Raw genomic sequence first — 21,384 nt, forward strand, 5'->3', positions numbered from 1 at the left:
TATCTTTATGATACTGATTTTTAATTGAATTTTATCACATTTAGATAATGCATTTGACTTCAATATGTATATTTCTCTCTCTATTATTCAATTTTTTCTGAAGTATTCTACACAAGTTAGGTCAATTTATTTGTATTCTTCAAAACTTCTGTTTTCCACATCTTTTTTTCTTGTAGGGAATTTGTAGTTTATGTCTCTTGCTCAGCATCCTCCCATGGGGCATTTTTGAACTTTATTCTGCATTTTTCATTTTTAAGTGGTATATCATTATTAATTCTTATATAAAAATAAGACAGGATAAGTTGGAAAACATTCACTTTTACTTTCAGACACTTATTGGTTTTGTCTATAAGTTTGTAGGAAAATTATAATAACAGATTTCTCTCTGAGCGGCAAGTAGAGAGAACTCTTTTCTCTTTTCCAGACCATTTCCAGTTGTAAGGTAACAAACATTTCCTTATCAAGAACAGAATGCAAAGGTACTCAATGATAAAGTGTACTTATACACATGTGGGTAGGTCAACCAACTCCTTTGTGTGTTGAGTGGTTGTGGTAGAAGTATTTGATGATGAAATTACATATCCGATCTTGCATGTTGTTTAATATTTTCCATTAATGCCTTTAACATGTTAATTGAAGTTGCTTTAAATCTTCTTTCTGATATTTCTGACATCTGTATCATTTATCAGTCTGATTCTCATGATGGCTATAGCTTTCATATTGCATTTTCTTCTTGCCTGTCTGTATTCCCTCTCATTTTTTTGGTAAAAGCTAGACATGTTACCTAAGGCAGTAGATACTGAATTAAATAATTTTTTAGGCTCAGAGATGAGAATATCTTTCTACCAGGTCTTTACTTTGAAAGTTTGTGTTAATCTAATCAGAATGTATGCCTGTTTGTGTGTGTTGTTGCTGTGGCTACCCCCGGGGTACCTACCAGAAGCTTCACATCACTTTCAGGGAGATCTTGTGTTTATGGTGAATGATAATTTCCTAGAGGGACTCCTGTTCTCTGCTTGGCTTTGGATTTCTCCACTTGGCCTTGTTTTGAGATTTTACAGATAAAATCTAGTTCTTACAGATCCCTGTGCTTTCTCCACTGTAATTTTTTCTTGACACATTTTAGCATAGGACATGGGTTTGACATAGAGTGAAGAATAGAGGAATTCTCTGATGTTTGGATTAAGACTTGGTGTTAGGAAGGCACTATGAACCTGGATTTGGGGATGTAGTGTTCACAAATGTCTCTACCTCTCTCCTTCAGATGTGATACTGGGTCTAGCAAATATTACTTCCTCTCCCTCCAGAATTAGACCTTTTTTCCATCTTCACCCTCCCAGATGTAGTGAGTTTCACCAGTGCCCTCAGGCTACAAACCTCTTTCCCCTTCCTCCAGTAGATTAAGGTTTTTGTATCAGAGAGTAGATAGAGGAGAGGACTTTTGGTAGAGTTTTGTGGTGGCTGATGTTCCTCCCCACCAGCCAGCATCATGAAGGAATCTTTTTCAGCATATTCTCCAGTTTTCATTGTGAATAGCTTGTGGGGTTTCAGGAGAAAAACCTGTAAGAAGCTATGAAGCCAACTATTTTTATGGCTTTCAGAGACTTCACACTTTGATGCTATCCCAAGCTTGGCCTTTAGAAATTCAGCCAAAATTTCTAGCTGAATATTCTTACCAGCTTATATGGCATTTGGTGTCATTTGAACCAGGTAAGCAAATACTTGCTTCCTGCTTGTCTCTGCAGTCACAATTCTCTCTCAAAATTTTGGTTAGTGCTTTAATCTGCAATGTCAGATTTTTGATGGGTTCAAGAAAAATCATTAATATGTAGTTTGTCCAGGTTTTACTCTGTTGTACATAAGGAAGCAGCACTCTGTCCAGTTTTCTACTCTCTGATCTGAAACAAAATATTGTTTCCAATATTGCAAACAACTCTAATTATATAAATTTGACAATGTAAATAAAAGGGCCAGTATTTTGAAAACAACCCACTATGAAAACTCAACCGGGATGAAATAGACAACCTGTATAGTCCCGTAAGCATTGAAAATTGAATTTTCAGTGAAAAAAAAAAAACGCTCAAACAGAAGATCTCTCTGATATAGATAATTTCATGGGAAATTCATAATAAATGTTAAAAGAAGATATAGTGCCAATTCTATACAATCTCTCCAGAGAATTGAAGAGGAGTGAGCAGAAACTAAAATAGTTTACAACTCATTTTATGAGGATGGTATTGTCCTTATACTAAAACTGGATACAGACAGTACAAAACAAGTAAACCCATAGAGGAATGTGCCACATGAATATAGATGTAAAAATTCTGGACAAATACTATCAAAAGGAATTGATTAATTTATAAAAAGGATTGCACACCATGACTAAGCAGTGTTTTCCAGCAATGGAAGTCTGGTTCATTTGAAAATAAACCAAAATATTCTAGCATATTACTAGGTTAAAAAATGAAAGTTACACATTCTCCTCAATAGATACAGAAAAACATAGAACAAAATTAACATCGATTTATTACATAAATTCTCAGTGACCTTGGAATAAAAAGAAACTTGTTCTAGTTGATAAAAGGCACTTATAAAAACCTACAGCAGACATAATATTGATAAAGACTGAGTACTTTTCTCCTAAGATTTGGTACAAGGCAAAGATATCCACTCTCTCCACCCTTATTTAAGATAATGTTGGACTCCTAGGCAGGATAACAAGGCAAGAAAATGAAATAAAAGGCATACAGATCAGAAAGAAAGGCCTAAGAATGCGTCTATTTGCAGATGGCATGATTGTCTCCTTAGAAATCTCAGAGAATATACAAAATAACTCCTAGAACTGATAAGTCTAGCAAAGTCACAGAAATCAGCAAAGTCACAGAATACTTGATGAACTTTCAAAAATCAAAATTAGCAATGAATATGTGGAAACTGTAGGCAAAAAACATATCATTTACAACCATTCAGAAATGAAATAGAGATTGTCTTAGTCAGTTTGGGCTGCTGTAACAAATTACCATGGACTAGTTGGCTTAAACAAGAAACATTTATTTCTCACACTTCTAGAAGCTGAAAGTTGGAGATCAAGGTGCCAGCATGTCCAGATTCTTGGTGGATGCCCTCTTCCTGGTGTGTAGATGGCTGTCTTCTTGGTGTGTCCTCACATGGTGAAGAGAAAGCTGGCTAGCTCTCTGGTGTCTTCTTATAAGGGCACTAATCCTGTTTATGAGGGCTCTTGCCTCATGACCTAATTACTTTTGAAAGGTCACACCTTCCAAATACAATCACTTTGGGATTAGAGTTTCAACATATGAATTGTTTGGGAATACAAACATTGCGGGTTGATATCTAGCAAAACATACACGCTTTGTATACTGAAAACTACTAAATGCTGATGAATAAAGCAAAGTAGACACACCGTGGAGAAACAAATGAAGAGACATACCATGTTCACATGTTGGAAGATTCAGCATAATAGATACTCCATTTTCCTCCAAATTAATTTATAGGTTTAAATTCCTAACAAAATCCTAGCAAGAAGTTTTACAGTTATATATTTACTTGGTCTAAAAGGTATATGGAAAGTCAAAGAAACTAAAATAGCTAAAATAATTTTCAGAAGAATAGTACAGTAGTAAGAACTACTTGATTTTAAGATGTATTATGTAGCTGCAATAATCAAGACTGTGTGGTATGGATGGAAGGATAGACACATTCAGCAATGGATCACAAAAGAAAACTCAGAAAAAAAATGAAGGAAGGGTTTAGTCTTTTCAACAAATGGGACTGAAACAGTTGAATATCCATTGGCAATGAAATGAGCTATGACCTAAACCTCACACCATATACAAAAATTAACTCAAAATTGATCACAAATTTAAACTGTCAAACTGTAAAATTTGTGGAAGAAACATAGGAAAAATACTGTAGGACCTAGACTTGGCAAAAAATTCTTAGACATAATACCAAACACATGATCCATAAAAGAAAACAAAAGATGAATTGGCCTTCCTTAAAATTAAAGTATTTCATCTGCAAAAAACCCTGTGAAAACTATGAAAAGACAAGCTACAGACTAGGAGAATATGATGAGGGACTGACACCTAGGCTATATAAATAACTCTTAAAGTCAACATTAACAAGCAAGCAATGCAATTAGAAAATAGGTAAAATCCTGAAGACACATTTCACTGAAGAGAATATACAGATGACAACAAAACAAAAGGAAACACATAAAAGGACGTGCATCATCACTAGCCTTTAGGAAAATGCCTATGAACATCATTATCAGGTATTATTATACAACTATTAGAGCAGTTAAAATGAAAAAAATAGTGACAATATTAAATGCTGCTAAGGACTTAGCAAAAACTAGATCTCTCATGCATTGCTAAGTGGTACAGCCACAGAAGAAAATATTTTTTTTACAAGCAAAAGTTATTTTTAATTAGTCAATAAATTTGTTTTCAGATGTACATCATAATATATTTCAAATTCTGTGTCGATTACATCATGTTCACCACCCGAAAACTAATTATAGTCCAGCCCTTCACATGTGAGCCTAATCACCCCTTTCGCCCTCCCTCCTTTCCCCTAGTAACCACCAATCCAATCTCCGTGCTATGTGTTTGTTTGTCATTGTTTTTATCTTCTTAAGATCATATGGTATTTGACTTTCTCCCTCTGACTTATTTCACTCAACATAATACCCTCAAGGTCCATCCATGTTGTCACAAATGGCCAGATTTCATCATTTCTTATGGCTGAGTAGTAGTCCATCGTGTATAAATACCACATCTTCTTTATCCATTCGTCCCTTGATGGGCACCTAGGTTGCTTCCAAGTCTTGGCTATGGTGTATAATGCTGCAATGAACATAGGGGTGCAAGTATCTTTATGCCTTTGTGTTTTCAAATTCTTTGGATAAATACTCAGCAGAAGGATAGCTGGATCATATGGTAGATCTATCCTTAATTTTCTGAGGATACTCCACACTGCTTTCCATAGTGGCTGCACCAGTTTGCACTGCCACCAGCAGTGAACAAGGGTTCCCTTCTCTGCACACCCTCTCCAACATTTGTTGTTTCCTGTCTTGTTAATTATAGCCATTCTGACTGGAGTGTGGTGATACCTCATTGTAGTTTTGATTTGCATTTCCCTGATAGCTAATGATGTTGAGCATCTTTTCATATGCTTGTTGGCCATCTGTATATCTTCTTTGGAGAAATCTCTGTTCAGACTTTTCCCCCATTTTCTAATTGGATTGTTGTTTTTTTTGTTGTTGAGCTTTATGAGTTCTTTGTATATTTTGGATATTAACCCCTTATCTGATATATGGTTTGCAAATATCTTCTCCCAATTGTTAAGTTGTATTTTCATTTTGTTGATGGTTTCCTTTGCTGTGTGGAAACTTTTTAGTTTGATGTTGTCCCATTTGTTCATTTTTTCTTTTGTTTCCCTTGCCCGGTCAGACATGGGACTTGAAAATATGCTGCACAGACCAGTGTCAAAGAGCGTACTGCCTATGTTTTCTTATAGAATTTTCATGGTTTCTGATCTTATGTTCAAGTCTTTAATCCATTTTGACTTGATTTTTGTGCTTGACGTAAGAGAATGGTCTACTTTCATTCTTTTGCATGTGGCTGTCTGGTTTTCCCAACACCATTTATTGAAGAGACTCTCCTTTCTCCATTGTATGCTCTTGGCTCCTATGTCAATATTAGCTGTCCATAAATGTGTGGGTTTACTTCTGGGCTCTCAATTCTGTTCCATCAATCTGTGTGTCTGTTTTTGTGCCAGTACTATGCTGTTGTGGTTACTATAGATTTGTAGTATATTTTGAAATCGGGGAGTGTGATACTTCCAGCTTTGTTCTTTTTTCTCAAGAATCCTTTGGCTATTTGGGGTCTTTTGTTGTTCCATATAACTTTTAGGATCTTTTGTTCTATTTCTGTTAAAAATGTTGTTGGAAATTTGATAGGGATTGCATTGAATCTATAGATTGCTTTAGGAAGTGTGAACATTTTAACAATGTTAATTCTTCCAATCCAAGAACACGGAATATCTTTCCATTCCTTTGTGTCTTCTTTGATTTCTTTCAACAATGTTTTATAGTTTTCGGTGTACAGATTTTTCACCTCTTTGGTTAAGTTTATTCCTAGGTATTTTATTCTTTTTGTTGCAATTGTCAATGGGATTGTATTCTTAATTTCTCTTTCTGCTACTTCCTTGTTAGTGTATAGAAATGCAACCAATTTTTCTACATTGATTTTGTATCCCATGACTTGACTGTATTCCTTTATTATTTCTAAAAGTGTTTTAGTGGAATCTTTAGGGTTTTCTAGATATAAAATCATGTCGTCTGCAAAGAGTGACAGTTTCACTTCTTCTTTTCCAATGTGGATCCCTTTTATTTCTTTTTCTTGCCTGATTGTTCTGGCTAGGACTTCCAGTACTATGTTAAATAAGAGTGGTGACAGTGGGCATCCTTGTCTGGTTCCTGTTCTTAGAGGGATAGCTTTCAGTTTTTCTCCATTGAGAATGATATTTGCTGTGGGTTTGTCATATATGGCCTTTATTATGTTAAGGTATTTTCCTTCTATACACATTTTATTTAGAGTTTTTATCACAGATGCATGCTGTATCTTGTCAAATGCTTTCTCTGTATCTATTGAGATGATCATGTGATTTTTATTCTTCATTTTGTTAATGTGGTTTACCACGTTGATAGATTTGCAGATGTTGAACCATCCCTGCATCCCTGGAATAAATCCCACTTGATCATGATGTATGATCTTTTTAATGTAATGTTGTATTCAATTTGCTAGTATTTTGTTGAGGATTTTTGCATTGATGTTCATAAGTGATATTGGCCTATAATTTTCTTTTTTTGTGTTGTCCTTGTCTGGTTTTGGTATCAGGATAGTGTTGGCTTTGTAGAATGGGTTAGGAAGCCTCCCCTCCTCTCCAAATTTTTGGAAGAGTTTGCGAAGGATAGGTATTAAGTCTTCTTTGAATGTTTAGTAGAATTTACCAGGGAGGCATCTGGTCCTGGACTTTTATTTTTTAAGAGGTTTCTAATTGCTGTTTCGATCTCCTTACTGGTGATCCATCTATTCAAATTTTCTACTTCTTCTTGGTCCTGTTTTGGAAGGTTGTATATTTCTAAGAATTTATCCATTTCTTCTGGATTATCCAATTTGTTGGCGTATAGCTTTTCATAGTCTCTTATCATCTTTTGTATTTCTGAGGTGTCTGTTGTAATCTCTCCTCTTTCATTTCTGATTTTATTTATTTGAGCCTTCTGTCTTCTTTTCTTGGTGAGTCTAGCTAAGAGTTTCTCAATTTCATTTATCTTTTCAAAGGACCAGCTCTTGGTTCCGTTAATCTTTTGTATTTTTTTTTTTTAGTCTCTATTTCATTTATTTCTGCTCTGATTTTCATAATTTCCTTCCTTTGGCTGATTTTGGGCTTTGTTTGTTCTTTTTCCAGTACCTTTAGATGTGCTTTTAGATTGTCTATTTGTGATTTTTCTTCTTTGTTGAGGTGGGCCTGAATTGCTATAAACTTCCCTCTTAGAACTGGTTTTGCTGTATCCCACAGATTTTGGCATGTTGTGTTTTCATTTTCATTTGTCTCCAGGAATTTTTTGATTTCTTCTTTGATTTCTTCATTGACCCAATCATTCAGTAGCATTTTGTTTACTCTCCACATTTTCGTGGCTTTTCTGGTTTTCTTCCTGTAGTTGATTTCCAGTTTCATACGTCTGTGGTCAGAAAAGATGCAAGGTATTATTTCAATCTTCTTAAATTTATTGAGACTTGTTTTGGGGCCTAATATGTCATCAATCCTGGAGAATGTTCCATGGGCATTTGAAAAGAATGTGTATTCTGTGGTTTTTGGATGGAATGTTCTGTATATATCTACTAAGTCCATCTGGTCTAATGTGTCCTTTAAGGCCAGTGTTTCCTTATTGATCTTCTGTTTGTATGATCTATCCATTGGTGTTAGTGGACTGTTAACGTCCCCTACTATTATTGTGCTACTGTCAATTTCTCCTCTTATGTCTGTTAATAATTGCTTTATATATTTAGGTGAGCCTATGTTGGGTGCATAGATATGTACAAGTGTTATATTTTCTTGTTGGATTGTTCCATTTATCATTATGTAGTGCCTGTCTTTGTCTCTTGTTACAGTTTTTGTTTTAAAGTCTCTTTTGTCTGATATAAATATTTCTACCCCCTCTTTCTTTTCTTTCCATTTGCATGGATTATCTTTTTTTTTTTCTGCTTTATCTTCCCAAGCCCCCCATAGATAGTTGTATATTTTAGTTCCAGGTCCTTCTAGTTGTGGGATGTGGGATGCTTCCTCAATGTGGCCTGACGAGCGGTGCCGTGTCTGTGCCCAGGATCTGAACCCTGGGCCGCCACAGCAGAGTGCACGAACTTAACCACTCGGCCATGGAGCCGGCCCCCCTGCATGTATTATCTTTTTCCATCCTTTCAGTTTTAGTTTTTGAGTGTCTTTAGGTCTGAAGTGTGTCTCTTGTATGCAGCATATATATGGGTCTTGTTTTTTTATCCAATTGGCCACCGTATTGCATTTGATTGGAGCCTTTAGTCCATTGACATTTAAAGTTGCTATTCATAAATATGTATTTATTGCCATTTTGTCTCTTTTTTTCTGGGTGTTTTATTAGTTCTTCTCTGTTCCTTTCTTTTTCTCTTGCTCTCTTCCCTTGTGGTTTGATGGTTATTTTAGTAATATGTTTGATTTCTTTTGTCTTAATTTTTTTCTTCCTTGTTATAGGTTTCTGATTTGTGATTACAATAAGCATCCTATTTAATATTCTATGCATATAACAGTCTATATTGAGTAGATAGACTCTTTAGCTTGACTTCTTTCTAAAAGTTCTACTTTTCACTCCCCTCCTCCCACATTATATGTTTTTCAAACCTTATATAGTCTCCTGTTTAGTGTGTGTCTATCCATTAGCCTCTTATCATTGGAATAGGTTATTTTAGTACATTTGTCTTTTAACCTTCATATTATCTTCACAGGTAGTTGAGCTGCTACCTTTACTATATTTTTACCTTACAAGTGATTTTATTGCCTGATTTTTTGTTGTTGTTGTTTTGTTTTTGTGGTAATTTTGTTTTATCTCGATTTGTAGTCATTGCTTTCCCATTTAAGTCAGTCCCTTTAGCATTTCTTGCAGAACTGGTTTGTTGGTGATAAACTCCTTTAATTTTTGCTTGTCTGGGAAGCTCTTTATCTATCCTTCCAATTTGAATGACAACCTTGATGGATAGAGTATTCTTGGCTGTAGGTCTTTTCCTTTTAGCACTTTAAATATGCCGTGCCATTCCCTTTTCGCTTGTAGGGTCTCCGCTGAGAAGTCCGCTGATAGCCTGTTGGCCTCTCTTTATATGTCACTTGTGGCCTTTCTCTTGCTCCTTTTAGGATTCTCTCTTTGTCTATAATTTTGGACATTTTAATTCTAATATGTGTTGGTGTGGGCCTCTTTGGGCTTATCTTGTTGGAGCTCGCTGTGCTTCCTGAACTTGGATGTCTGTTTCCTTCCTCAGGTGAGGAAAATTTTCATCTATTATCTCTACAAATAAATTTTCTGCCCCTTTGTCTCTCTCTTCTCCTTCTTGGACACCTATAATCCGAATGTTAGCATGCTTGATATTGTCCCAGAGTTCCCTTAGACTGTTCCCATTCTGTCTAATTCTTTTTTGCTCTTTTCTGTTCTGCTTGGTTGATTTTCTCTAGTCTTTTGTCTAGCTCGCTGATCCATTCTTCTGCTTCCTCTACTCTGCTATTGAGTCCTTCTAGTGAATTTCTCATTTCCAGTATTGTATTCTTCATTTCTGATTATTTTTTTCTTTCTATCTTCCAGCTATTTGCTGATGTGCTCACTGTGTTTATCCATTCTTCTCCGCATATCTGTGAGCATCCTCATGATATTTTGTTTGAACTCTTTCTCGAGTAGGTCACTTGTTTCTGTTTCATTTAGTCCTTTTTCTGAGGTTTTGTCCTGTTCCCTTGCTTGGAAAGTATTCCTTTGTCTCCTCATTATGCCTCTTTCTCTATGCTTATTTCTGTGTATTAGGTGAGTCAGCTATGTCTCCTGATCTTGGAGAAGTGGCCTCATGTATGAGATGCCTTATGAGGCCCAGCAGAGTGCTTCCCTCTCCTCACCAGTCCATAAGAACCAGGAGTGACCCCTTTGTGGGCTACTTGTGTCCTTCTTCTGTGGCAGGGTTGCTCCCACTGCAGGTACCCAGGGAGTCTAGTCTTTCTTCCCCTGGCCAGCTGTTTATAAATCCGGTTTGGGGAGCCTTAGCACTGTCGGCTACAAAGTCTATCAGCACACTCTTATTGCAGTTTTCCTCTTAATTGGGTTGGTACCCACTGTAGCTGGTTGCTAGGCTCAGGGGCTTACAGTTGTGATACGCCTCAGGCCTACAAGGCCGTTGTCAGTTCTCTTAGGAGTGCAGCTGAGTGGGGCTGGCCCTTGACACTCAATTGTTTCAGGCTTTGGAAGGTGTGGCTGATCCATTTTATAGCTATTTGTGAAGCACAGGTCTTCGGCTGCTGATAAGCCTCACCCCCTACAGGACCACATACACCATCAACACAGTCCTGGTCTGTGCACACTTCTCAAGCCCCTGGAGCATACCCTGATGCCACACTGCAGAGGCCCTCACCTCTCTACCAATGTCCCCCACAGTTCACCTGGTCCTCACACAGGCCCCTGCCCCACAGAGGCAGACACACTAGCCTGCCTGTAGAGGATCAAGGCACTCAGTCAATGCAGGCTGAAAAGTAGCCTGAGGGCTTGCTGTTAGGTGGGGCCTGTCCCTAGGGCTGGTTGCCTGCCTTGGCTGAACTGGATTAAATCTGTGCTCAAGTGGGTGTGGCAGACCCCTGGGCTAACAGGCCAAGGGCTGAACCCCAATCGCACCCACTGGTGTCTGTGTCAGCATGCCTGGACCAGCTCAGAACAATGGCCCCCACCAATGTCTCAGCATCCGGAGAGGGCCCTCCTCTCAGCAAGATGCCCCCAGAGCCCACCAGGTGAGTCTTGTTTCACCAAAGGACTGTCAGCCTTCTCTCTGGTGATTCTAGGTTGCTGCAATGAGTGAGTTTTTGTGCGGGCCCTTTAAGAGCCAGGTCCTTTCGGCCTTCAGCCGATAGCTTTTCTGGGGATGTCCTCACTGCAGTAATAGCCAGCAAAGCCAGATAGTAAGGCCCCTGTCTCAGTTGGGCTGAGTTTGAAGTATGCTTATAGCAGTATCGCTCTTGCTCCGGACCTCACTCCTCCAGGGAAGGCTGCATACCTTAGTGTGGCTCCTGCCTGGCCAGCTGAGAAGCTCCGCTGTTCCCAAAGGTGGCTTTTTTCCTCTCCAGAAGGAATTTCTGCCTCTTCTGCCTTCCTCAGGACTGCCCCTTGTTGTGGGGATTCTTTTTATCCAGTTTTCAGTTTTCAATCCGGGGTAATTTTTCCAAAAATTGTTGTAACCTGTTTGAGTTCATGGGAGGAGATGAGTTCAACATCTGCTCACACCGCCATCTTGACGAGATCGCTAGATCAGTGTTTCTTAAACTGTGCTCTACTCATGTCTTCTGTTGACAAAACAGGAAAATTATTTGTTGCTTCCCTGAAATTAATTACATGATATACCAATCAGAAGTCTATTTTTAAATTAAATAAATAATTCCAGGGAGCTTTAAGAAAGAAACATTTAAATAGGCACAGGTATGTAGCTACACTCTGTTGTAAACCAATTGACAGACCAAAGAACTCTAAGAACCTGGAATAATTTGCATCTGAAGTAGAAACTAGGGAAGAGCTTCTGCTAGATTCAGTGCAGGTTGGATTAGATTGGAGGACTATATGAAGTATTTACTCACAAACTCCACCTTGAGAAAGTGCTGCATTGTCACTGTAAGTAAAAGAAGTCCTGACACAGTCCTGCTAACACCCTAAATTTTATAGATAAATGTGGGAGGCAAGACAAAGAGGAGGAGAAACAAGAGGTAACATTTATTGAACTCTTTTTTTGTATTAGCCACTGGTCTAAGTACTTAAAAGATACTAATGACTTAATGCTCAACAACCTCATGAGATGTAGCTACCTTATTTTATCTCTTTCTACGGATGAGGTCACACATGTAAGTAAGTGGTAAAGCTGGAATTCGAAGTCAGGAAGTCTGAGTCCAGAGGCTATGATCTTAGAACCTCTTCCTTTGGCAGGGTTCAAAAATAATTACAATAGAGGGTCTGAGGACAAACAAAACCATTGAATTTGTTGGGCTTCTTTTTGATGCAGATTTCATAAGGCAACAAGATTCCTTCCTAATTTAGTAGGCAGTAGTGCTAAGCAGAGAGCTGGACATGTCCACAATGCATATGTGGAGTAGAAGCTGAGCCAGAGGAAAAATTTGATATGAAAGATGTTCATCTTTAATGAACACAGATGAAGATTTCATGTGAGGTATATCCATGACTCCCAGTGTTCACTCCTAAATTAGATATGAAAGATGTTCATCTTTAACAAACACAGATGAAGATTTCATGTGGGGTATATCCATGGCCTCCAATGTTCACTCCTTTCTGCCTCCCTCCAGCTCCTGGAGCACTGAAAGAATCATAGTAGTTTCTATTAGCCAGCTCTTTATCTTCAGATCTGAGAGTACAATTCTAATCACATCCTGGTGTAAAGAGAAGCACTCAAGTAGAATTTCCTGCAGGATTTGTCTGTTTTTGAGCAAATACTAGGCTGAAAAATAGAAATAGAATAGTGTTTATGAAAAAACTAGACTTAATAAAAAAATAGTGATATTCACAAGAAAAGTCATAACTTTGTAAAAGATTCCATGTAGGAGAGAGAGGTAAATTTAGTGTTTGCTTTGGTGGACAGTGAAGTTGAGGATGACATGAACTCAGGGAACAAGAAATGAATAATCAACAATGAGATAAGACAGAAGACTAAGATGCAAAAGGGAGTGTTCAGATTTAAGGAAGGAATGTCATGAAACAGTGCCATAGTGGAATTTAAAATGATGTGAGAACTGATGAAGGGTGGACTCATCCTTTGTTCATTCACTCATCAAATAATTATTGAGCCCTGACTATGTGGGAGTCTTTGTTTTAGGCATCTGGAATGTCTCAGTGAGTTAGATAAAGACTTGCCCTTCATGGAGTTCATATTTTAATGGGGGAATAAAAACTATTAACATAATAAATACATCAATGATGTAGAACGTTAGAAGATGATAAACCCTATGGAAAATAAAATAGGGCAGGATTGGACGATGGGCAGGGCCAGAGGTGGTGTGGTGGTGGTGGTAGAGGTCAGTTTTCAATTTTCAATTTGTATTGTCAGGGTAAGTTTCTTTGAGATGACGTTGGCCCAAATGCTTGAAGAAAGTTAAGTAGAAAGTTAGCAATGTGGGTATCTGAGTGAAGAGCAAGTACAAAAACAGTGCGGGCAGGATAGATTCTTTTTTCAAGATGGAAGAAATTACAACAGGGTTATATACTGATAGACCTGGTTTAGCAGAGGGTGAAAAATTGATGATCTAGGATAGAGAGGACAACATTGCTACAGTCTTCCTTGAGTACATGAGAGGGTCTGGGAGCTAGGGTACAAGTGGATGGAGGGCTTTGCTTTAGTGGAGAAGTGGTGGGGTATCTGTAGTAACAGGAGTAAATGGAGGTAGATGCTGGTAGATGGAGGGATGTGGTGGTGGGAGTCTGTGGGTCAGTTTTGTCAGTGAAGTAGGAAGTAGGTTCCTCAGCTGACACAGAGGATGGGGAGGAGCTGTTGGGGGTTTCAGGAAATAGGAGAAGGTATGAAATAGTCATCTAGTAGAATGGGAGAGTAAATGGAGTAGAGTGTGTTTTCTGGGCAGCATTTTTTTTTTTTTGAGGAAGATTAGCCATGAGCTAACATCTGTGCCCATCTTCCCCTACTTTATATGTGGAATGCCTGCCGCAGCATGGCTTGCTAAGTAGCGCATAGGTCTGTGCCTGGGATCTGAACTGGCGAACCCCAGGCCATCGAAGCAGAACGTGTGAACTTAACTGCTGCACCACCAGGCCAGCCCCTGGGCAGCTTTAATGGGGCCACTTGAGATTCACAGTTATGAATTTTAAATGAGATTAATCAGTATAGAGTTGTGTTTTTGTCCAGCCACATTCAATTGCAAAGGTATGTAACAGAGTTGGTTGTGTTTAGGCCAACTACAATAAAGTAAGAGGAGGCAAGGAAGTCAAACCTTTATGCAAAGCAGTAATTATACTGGTGGACCGTGACATTTAAACTGGATAAGGCTTATGAAATAGAGGACATCAATGGGACGAGAGAAGTAAAAAGGGAAAACATCAATGGATTGGATGTTCTGGTAGGATTAAAGAGATTTTGGAGACTATAGCTATACTAAAGGGAGAGTGGAACGCATAAAGTTGAGATTGTAAGTTATGGTTATTGGTAATGAGAAAGTATCCATTAAAATCATGGGCATGAGTGATTGACATGGTAGAGGATAAGATCATTGGAGGAGAAGAGTTCAAGCCACTGACAGCCCAAGAGATTGATAAGATTATCAACCTGTATATTGAAATCAGCAAAAATTAAGACAAGCGTAGTGTTACAGTGAAAGTGTTTGCAAGAAGGAAATGAGAAGGAGTAACCTGGGGGTTGGTAGATGTTAGTAACAAAGATAGCGGCTAATTTCATCTTAAAAGATTCAAAGCTTGGACATTTTAGGAAGGAGGGAGACAGAATGGCCTAAAAGCAGCAATCGAGGGAGAACACTGATTCCGTCTCTAGATGTATCAGAGTTGTGAGAAAAAGCTGCCACCACTCGAGATGGTTCTAGTGGAAGCTGTGAAATCAGGGGCTGGCTGAGTTTCAAAATAGACCTTGAAGGCAAAGGCTACTTTCAGAGAAGAGGTTGAAGATCTGGGAGTTTTTGCTGATGGTGGACTGTGATTTCCAGAGTGCATGGTAAGAGAACAGGATACATGTGTAGCCTCGTGGGTATTAGAGTGCAGGAGACAAGGGCCTACACAGGGGCTGCAGCTTCGTATGGTGATTGATGAAAACAGGAATAAAGGACATAATGAGATAAAGGCAGATAGTGGTACCAAGGCCATGTGTGTGTGTTACGGGTGGAGAAGGGTAAAGTGTTTAGGGTTCCCTCTTGACCTCTGTCCATGGATTCTAGGATGTCTCAATTTATCTCAGTCCTAGTATAGGAAGTTCATTTTGGCCCTGGTTGGGTGACTCCTCCTTGATGCCTGTTCAAAAACAATCTGCAAGTCAATCTTATAAATTTTCTCAGATTCCAGGGGGAAGGGACATAGAGACTAAAAGAAAGATATGTTAGATGTTGAGAACACAGTGGAAAGACAGTTTCAGGGCCTTTAGACTTACTGGAGAAGCAACCAGAACAAATGCAACTTGAAAGAAAATATATAATATTAGAAAAAAGTAAAAGTAACTGAGTGGGGGGGGTAGAAAATTACTGATAATTGGAGAAATATGTCTAATTGTGTTTTATTTTATTATAAAATTTCCTCTCATTTATTTTTCTTGAAGTATAGTTGACACACAGTGTTATACAGTCATGCACCACATAATGACGTTTCATTCAATGACAGACTGCATGTATGAGGTGGCCCCATAAGATCAGTATCATATAGCCTAGGTGTGTGGTAGGCTGTATACCATCTACGTTTGTGTAAGTGCACTCTGTGATGTTCCCACAGTGACGAAATTGCCTAAGGATGCATTTCTCAGAATGTACCCCCATTGTTAAGCAATGCACAACAGTAGTATTTTGAGGTGTACAACATAGTGATTCAACTATATCCTATAAAAAATTATCACCCTGACGAGTCTAGTAACCATCTGTCAACCATCTGTCACCATACAAAGTTATTATATTATTGACTATATTCCCTATGCTGTATATTACATCTCCATGACTTATTTATTTTGTAACTGGAAGTTTGTACATCTTAATCCCCTTCACTTTTTTGCCCATCCCCCCATCTTCCTCCCTCTGGTGACCAACAGTTTGTTCTTTGTATGAGTTTGTTTCTGTTTTGTTCTGTTTGTTTTGTTTTGTTTTTTTTAGATTTTAGATTCACAGGTAAGTGAAATCATATGGTATTTGTCTTTCTCTGTTTGACTTATTTCACTTAGCATAATACCCTCTAGGTCCATCCATGTTGCCACGAATGGCAAGGTTTCATTCTTTTTTATGGCTGAGTAATATTCCATTACTCTTCTTTATCCATTCATCTATTGATGGACACATAGGTTGCTTCCATATCATAGTTATTGTAAATAATCCTGCAATGAACATAGGAATGCATATATCTTTTCGAATTAGTGGTTTCATTTTCTTTGGATAAATACCCAGAAGTGGGATTGCTGGATCACATGGTAGTTCTGTTTTTAAGTTTTTGAGGAACCTCCATAATGTTTTCTATAGCAGCTGCACCAATTTGCCTTCCTGTCAACTGTGTATGAGGATTCCCTTGTCTGCACATCCTTGCCAACACTTGTTATTTGTTGTCTTTTTTAAAAAATTAAATTTTTTTTTTTTTTTGGCAGGGAAAGATTCACCCTGAGCTAACATTATCTGTTGCCAATCCTCCTCTCTTTGCTTGTGGAAGATTGGCCCTGAGGTAACATCTATGCCAGTATTCCTCTATTTTGTATGTGGGTCCCTGCCACTGCATGGTGGCCAATGAGTGGAGTATGTCCACGCCTAGGAACTGAACCTGGTCTGCTGAAGCAGAGCGTGTTGAACTTAACCACAAGACCATGGGGCTGGCCCCCTCCTCTCTTTCATTTCTTATTTGATTTATTTGGGCCTTCTCTCTCTTTTTCTTGGAGTCTCCCTAATGGTTAAATTAATTTCATTTAATCTTTTCAAAGAACTTGCCCTTAGTTTCATTGATCTTTACTTTTTTTTTTTTAGTCTTTATTTCATATATTTCTGCTCTGATCTTTATTATTTCCTTTCTTCTACTAACTTTTGGCTTTGTTCTTCTTTTTCTAGTTCCTTTAGGTGTAAGGTTAGATTGTTTATTTGAGACTTTTCTTTTTTACTGAGGTAGGCCTGTATTGCTGTAAACTTACCTCTTGAATCTACTCTTGCTGCATCCCATAGATTTTGGAAAGCTGTGTTTCTGTTTTCATTTGTCTCAAGGTATTTTTTTTTATTTCCTTTTTGATTTCTTTGTTGACCCATTGGTTGTTTAGTAGCATGTTCTTTAGCCTCCACATGTTTGTGTTTTTCCCCAGTTTTTTTTCTTGTACTTGCTTTCTAGTTTCATGCTGTTATGGTTGGAAAACATACTTGATATGATTTCAGTCTTCTTAAATTACTTGAGACTTGTTTTGTGGCTTAATATGTGATCACTTTGGGAGAATGTTCCATGTGCGCTTGAAAAGGATGTGTATTCTGTTTGGGGGTAGAATTTTCTGTATATATCTACCAGATCCCTCTGGTCTAATATGTCATTTAAGACCACTGTTTCCTTGTTGATTTTCTGTCTGGATGATCTACCCATTGATATAAGTGGGATCTTAAAGTCTCCTGCTATTATTGTATGACTGTTGATTTCTCTCTTTGGCCTGTTAATATTGGCTTTATGTATTTTGGTGCTTCTATGTTGGGTGCATAGATATTTACAAGCATTATATCCTCTTGTTAGATTGATACCTTTGTCATTATGTAATGTCCTTCTTTGTCTCTTGTTACAGTCTTGGTTTTAAAGTCTATTTTATCTGACATAAGTATTGCTACTCCAGCTTTCTTTTCATTTCCAAGTTCACAGAATATCTTTTTCCATTCATTCACTTTCAATCTTTGAGTGTCTTTAGATCTAAAGTAAGTCTTTTGTAGGTAGCATATAGATGGATCTTGTTTTTTTTATGCATTCAGCAACCATACGTATTTTGGTTGGAGCATTCAGTCCATTTTATATTTAAAGTAATTATTGATATCTATGTTCTTATTGCCATTTTTAATTGTTTTCTGGTTGTTTCTACAGTTTTTCTCTGTTCCCTTCTTCTCTTGCTCTCTTCCCTTGTGACTTGATGACTTTCTTTAGTGTTTGTTTTCCTTTCTCTTTAGTTTTTGTGTGTCTATTTTAGGTTTTTGATTTGTGGTTGCCATGAGATTCATATATAACAACAAATTTATAGAGCAGTCTATTTTAAGTTGATAGTTGCTTAAGTTTGAACACATTCTAAAATCACTTCATTTTTACTCTCCTTTCCCCCATGTTTTATGTTTTTGATGTCATATTTTGTGCCTTTTTAATTTTGTTTATCCCTTATCTACTTATTGTAATTATAGTTGATTTTACTACTTTTGTCTTTTACATTCATACTAGCTTTATAAGTGGCTGATCCATTGCCTTTACTAAATGCTTGCCTTTACCAGTGGGTTTTTTTTTCTTTCATATATTTTCTTTTTTCTACTTATGGCTGCTTTTTTTCTGCTAAAGAAGAACCTTTAATATTTCTTGTAAGGCCAGTTTAGTGGTGATGAACTCGTTTAGTTTTTGCTTGTCTGAGGAACTCTTTATCTCTCCTTCAATTCTGAATGATAACTTAGCCAGGTAGCGTATTCTTGGTTGTAAGTTTTTTTTTTTTTTCGCAGCACTTTGAATATGTCATGTCACTCCCTTCTGCCTAAAAACTTTCTGCCAGAAAATCAGCTGATAGTCTTAGGGAGGTTACCTTGTATGTAACTATTTGTTTTTCTCTTGCTATTTTTAAGATTCTCTCTTTATCTTTAACTTTTGACACTTTAATTACAGTGTGTTTTGGTGTGGGTCTTTTTGGATCCATCTTAGTTGGAACTCTTTGTGCTTCGTGGACTGGGATGTCTGTTTCCTTCTCTTGGTTGGGGAAATTTTCAGCCATTATTTCTTCAAATACGTTTTGTGTCTCTTTCACTCTCTCTTCTCCTTCAAGGGCCCCTACAATATGAATGTTAGATGTTGTCGCAGAGATCTCTTAGACTATCCTCAATTTTTTTAATTCTTTTTTCTTTTGCTGTTCCAATTGGGTGCTTTCTACTTCCCTGCCTTCCAGAATCCTGATCCATTCTTCTGCATCATCCAATCTCCTGTTGATTCCTTCTAGTGTATTTTTATTTCAGTAATTATATTCTTCAACTGTCATTGGTTCTTTTTTGTATTTTCTAACTCTTTGTTGAAGTTCTCACTGTGTTCCTCCATTCTTTTCCTGAGTTCGGTGAGTATCTTTATGACCATTACTTTGAACTCTTTATCTGGTAGATTGCTTATCTTTGTTTTATTTAGTTCTTTTTCTGAAGTTTTGTCTTGTTCCTTCTTTTGGAACATACTCCTCTGCTCCTCATTTTGCTTAACTCTGTTTCTTTGTATGTTTTAGAGATCACCTACATCTCCTGGTCTTGAAGAGGTGGCCTTAAGTAGAAGATGTCTTGTGGGGCCTAGTAGACAGGCCCCCTAGTCACCGGAGCCAGGTGCTTCAGATGTGACCCCTGTGTAGGCTGCATGCACCCTGCTGTTGTGCCTAAACTGTAATTGCTGTGGGTGCACTGATGTGCAGGGTCAGCCCACTGGGGTGGGAGCTGCTTCAGAGGGGTTCTGGTGCTGGCTGTGTCCACCTGCTGGGTGGGGCAGGGCAGGGGCTTCCTTTAGTGCTGCTGGGTAGGTCAAGATGGGGGTGCTTTGGAGAGCCTCTGGTGCCAGCCAGGGCCATCCACTGTGTGGAGTGTGGCAAGAGCCAGGGCAGGTCCTCAGCAGAACACAGGAGTGGGGTGAGCGGTGCTGGGAGGGTAGATGGAATGTATCAGAAATGGTACCTGCCAGCACCGGGCCAGCTATGTAGAAGGAAAGTTAAAAAAAACCTCCACCCTGCAATACTGTCCCCAGAGAAGGTTCCAACAGATGCCTGTTTCTCTGGCACGTGTCCTAAAATTAGTCAATGAATCTCCTTCATATATAACCCAGGCACTTTTCAAACTGCTTCCTCAGCATGGGGACTTGGAATGAATGAGTTTGTGTGCACGCCCTTTAAGAACAGAGTCTCAGTTTTTCCAGCTCTCTCATTCTCTGGGGTGTCAGCCCTACTGGTTTTCAAAGCCAAACACTATGAGGGCTCATCTCCCTGGTGCAGGCCCCCTGAGCTGGGGAACCTGATGTGGGGCTTGGGCCCTTGGCTCATCTGGGAGGACCTCTTCAGTTGTGATAGCCCTCCTACTTGTGTGTCATTGTTTGGGGGTTGTGGGTCCTGACTAAACTGTGTCTCCACCCCTCTTCCTGTCTTGATGCAGCTTTTTCTTCCTATCCTTAGTTGTGGAAAATCTGTTCTGCTAGTCTTCAGGTTGTTCTCAGCGATAGTTGCTGTCTATATAATTGTAGTTTTCGTGTGTCTGTGGAAGGAGGTGAGCAGACCTTCCTACTCTGCCATTTTGATCTCGCTTCTGTCTAATTTATCTTAAATCGTTATGGTAATAACCCCTAAGTAAAATTGATAACAGGAAATTTATTTTACATAGAAAAAAGAAAGCAAAAACATATCACTAAAGTGTTCCAAAATACGAAGTGTAAGGTACAATGATTTAGGGCCAAATGTAACAGTTTTGACAAATATATGTGGAATGCCTCTTAAACTAGATCACAAACCACTGTAATTTTATGTTGTATCCAGGAAACATAGCTGAAGCAAAGAGACTCAATATAAGGCAAAAATGAACACTTTTAATTTATGAGATGTACAATCATTAATGAGTATTCTTCATAATTGTTTGTTATGTCATAAATAAATATTAATATGATTGGTTTGATAGATAAAAATATAACTCTCTGCACAAGCAGAACATAAATCTTCATTTTGCGTGTCCAGGAATTTCAACGAAAATTGATCATATATTTTTCCAAAAGAAGACTTACATAATTTCTAAGAAGCAGTAACAGAGCATTTCTCATTCTTTGACTACAAAGTGGTAAAACTAAATATTCATAACAGAAACCCCTAAATGGACTGGTAATTTTAAAACACTCTGATAAGTAAATCTTGTGTCAAAGAAGAGACCTAAAGTCTAAAGTAATTATAAAATATTTTGAAGATAATGTCTTATGAATATTACATTTAAAATTTACTGCATATTAAAACCTAAGCGTGAATATAAGATTGTCTCAAATATGTTTGCCTCTTATTTATGATTCTATTTTCTTATTGATGGTTACTTCCTGTAAAAGCTATGACTCCATGTCAGCTTTCTGAGCTCTGACAACCCCCACCAGGTTGAGCAAATTCATCCTTTTTTTCCTAAAGGATTTCCCAG

Source organism: Equus quagga, chromosome 22 (assembly GCF_021613505.1).
Source record: "Equus quagga isolate Etosha38 chromosome 22, UCLA_HA_Equagga_1.0, whole genome shotgun sequence".
Taxonomy (NCBI): domain Eukaryota; kingdom Metazoa; phylum Chordata; class Mammalia; order Perissodactyla; family Equidae; genus Equus; species Equus quagga.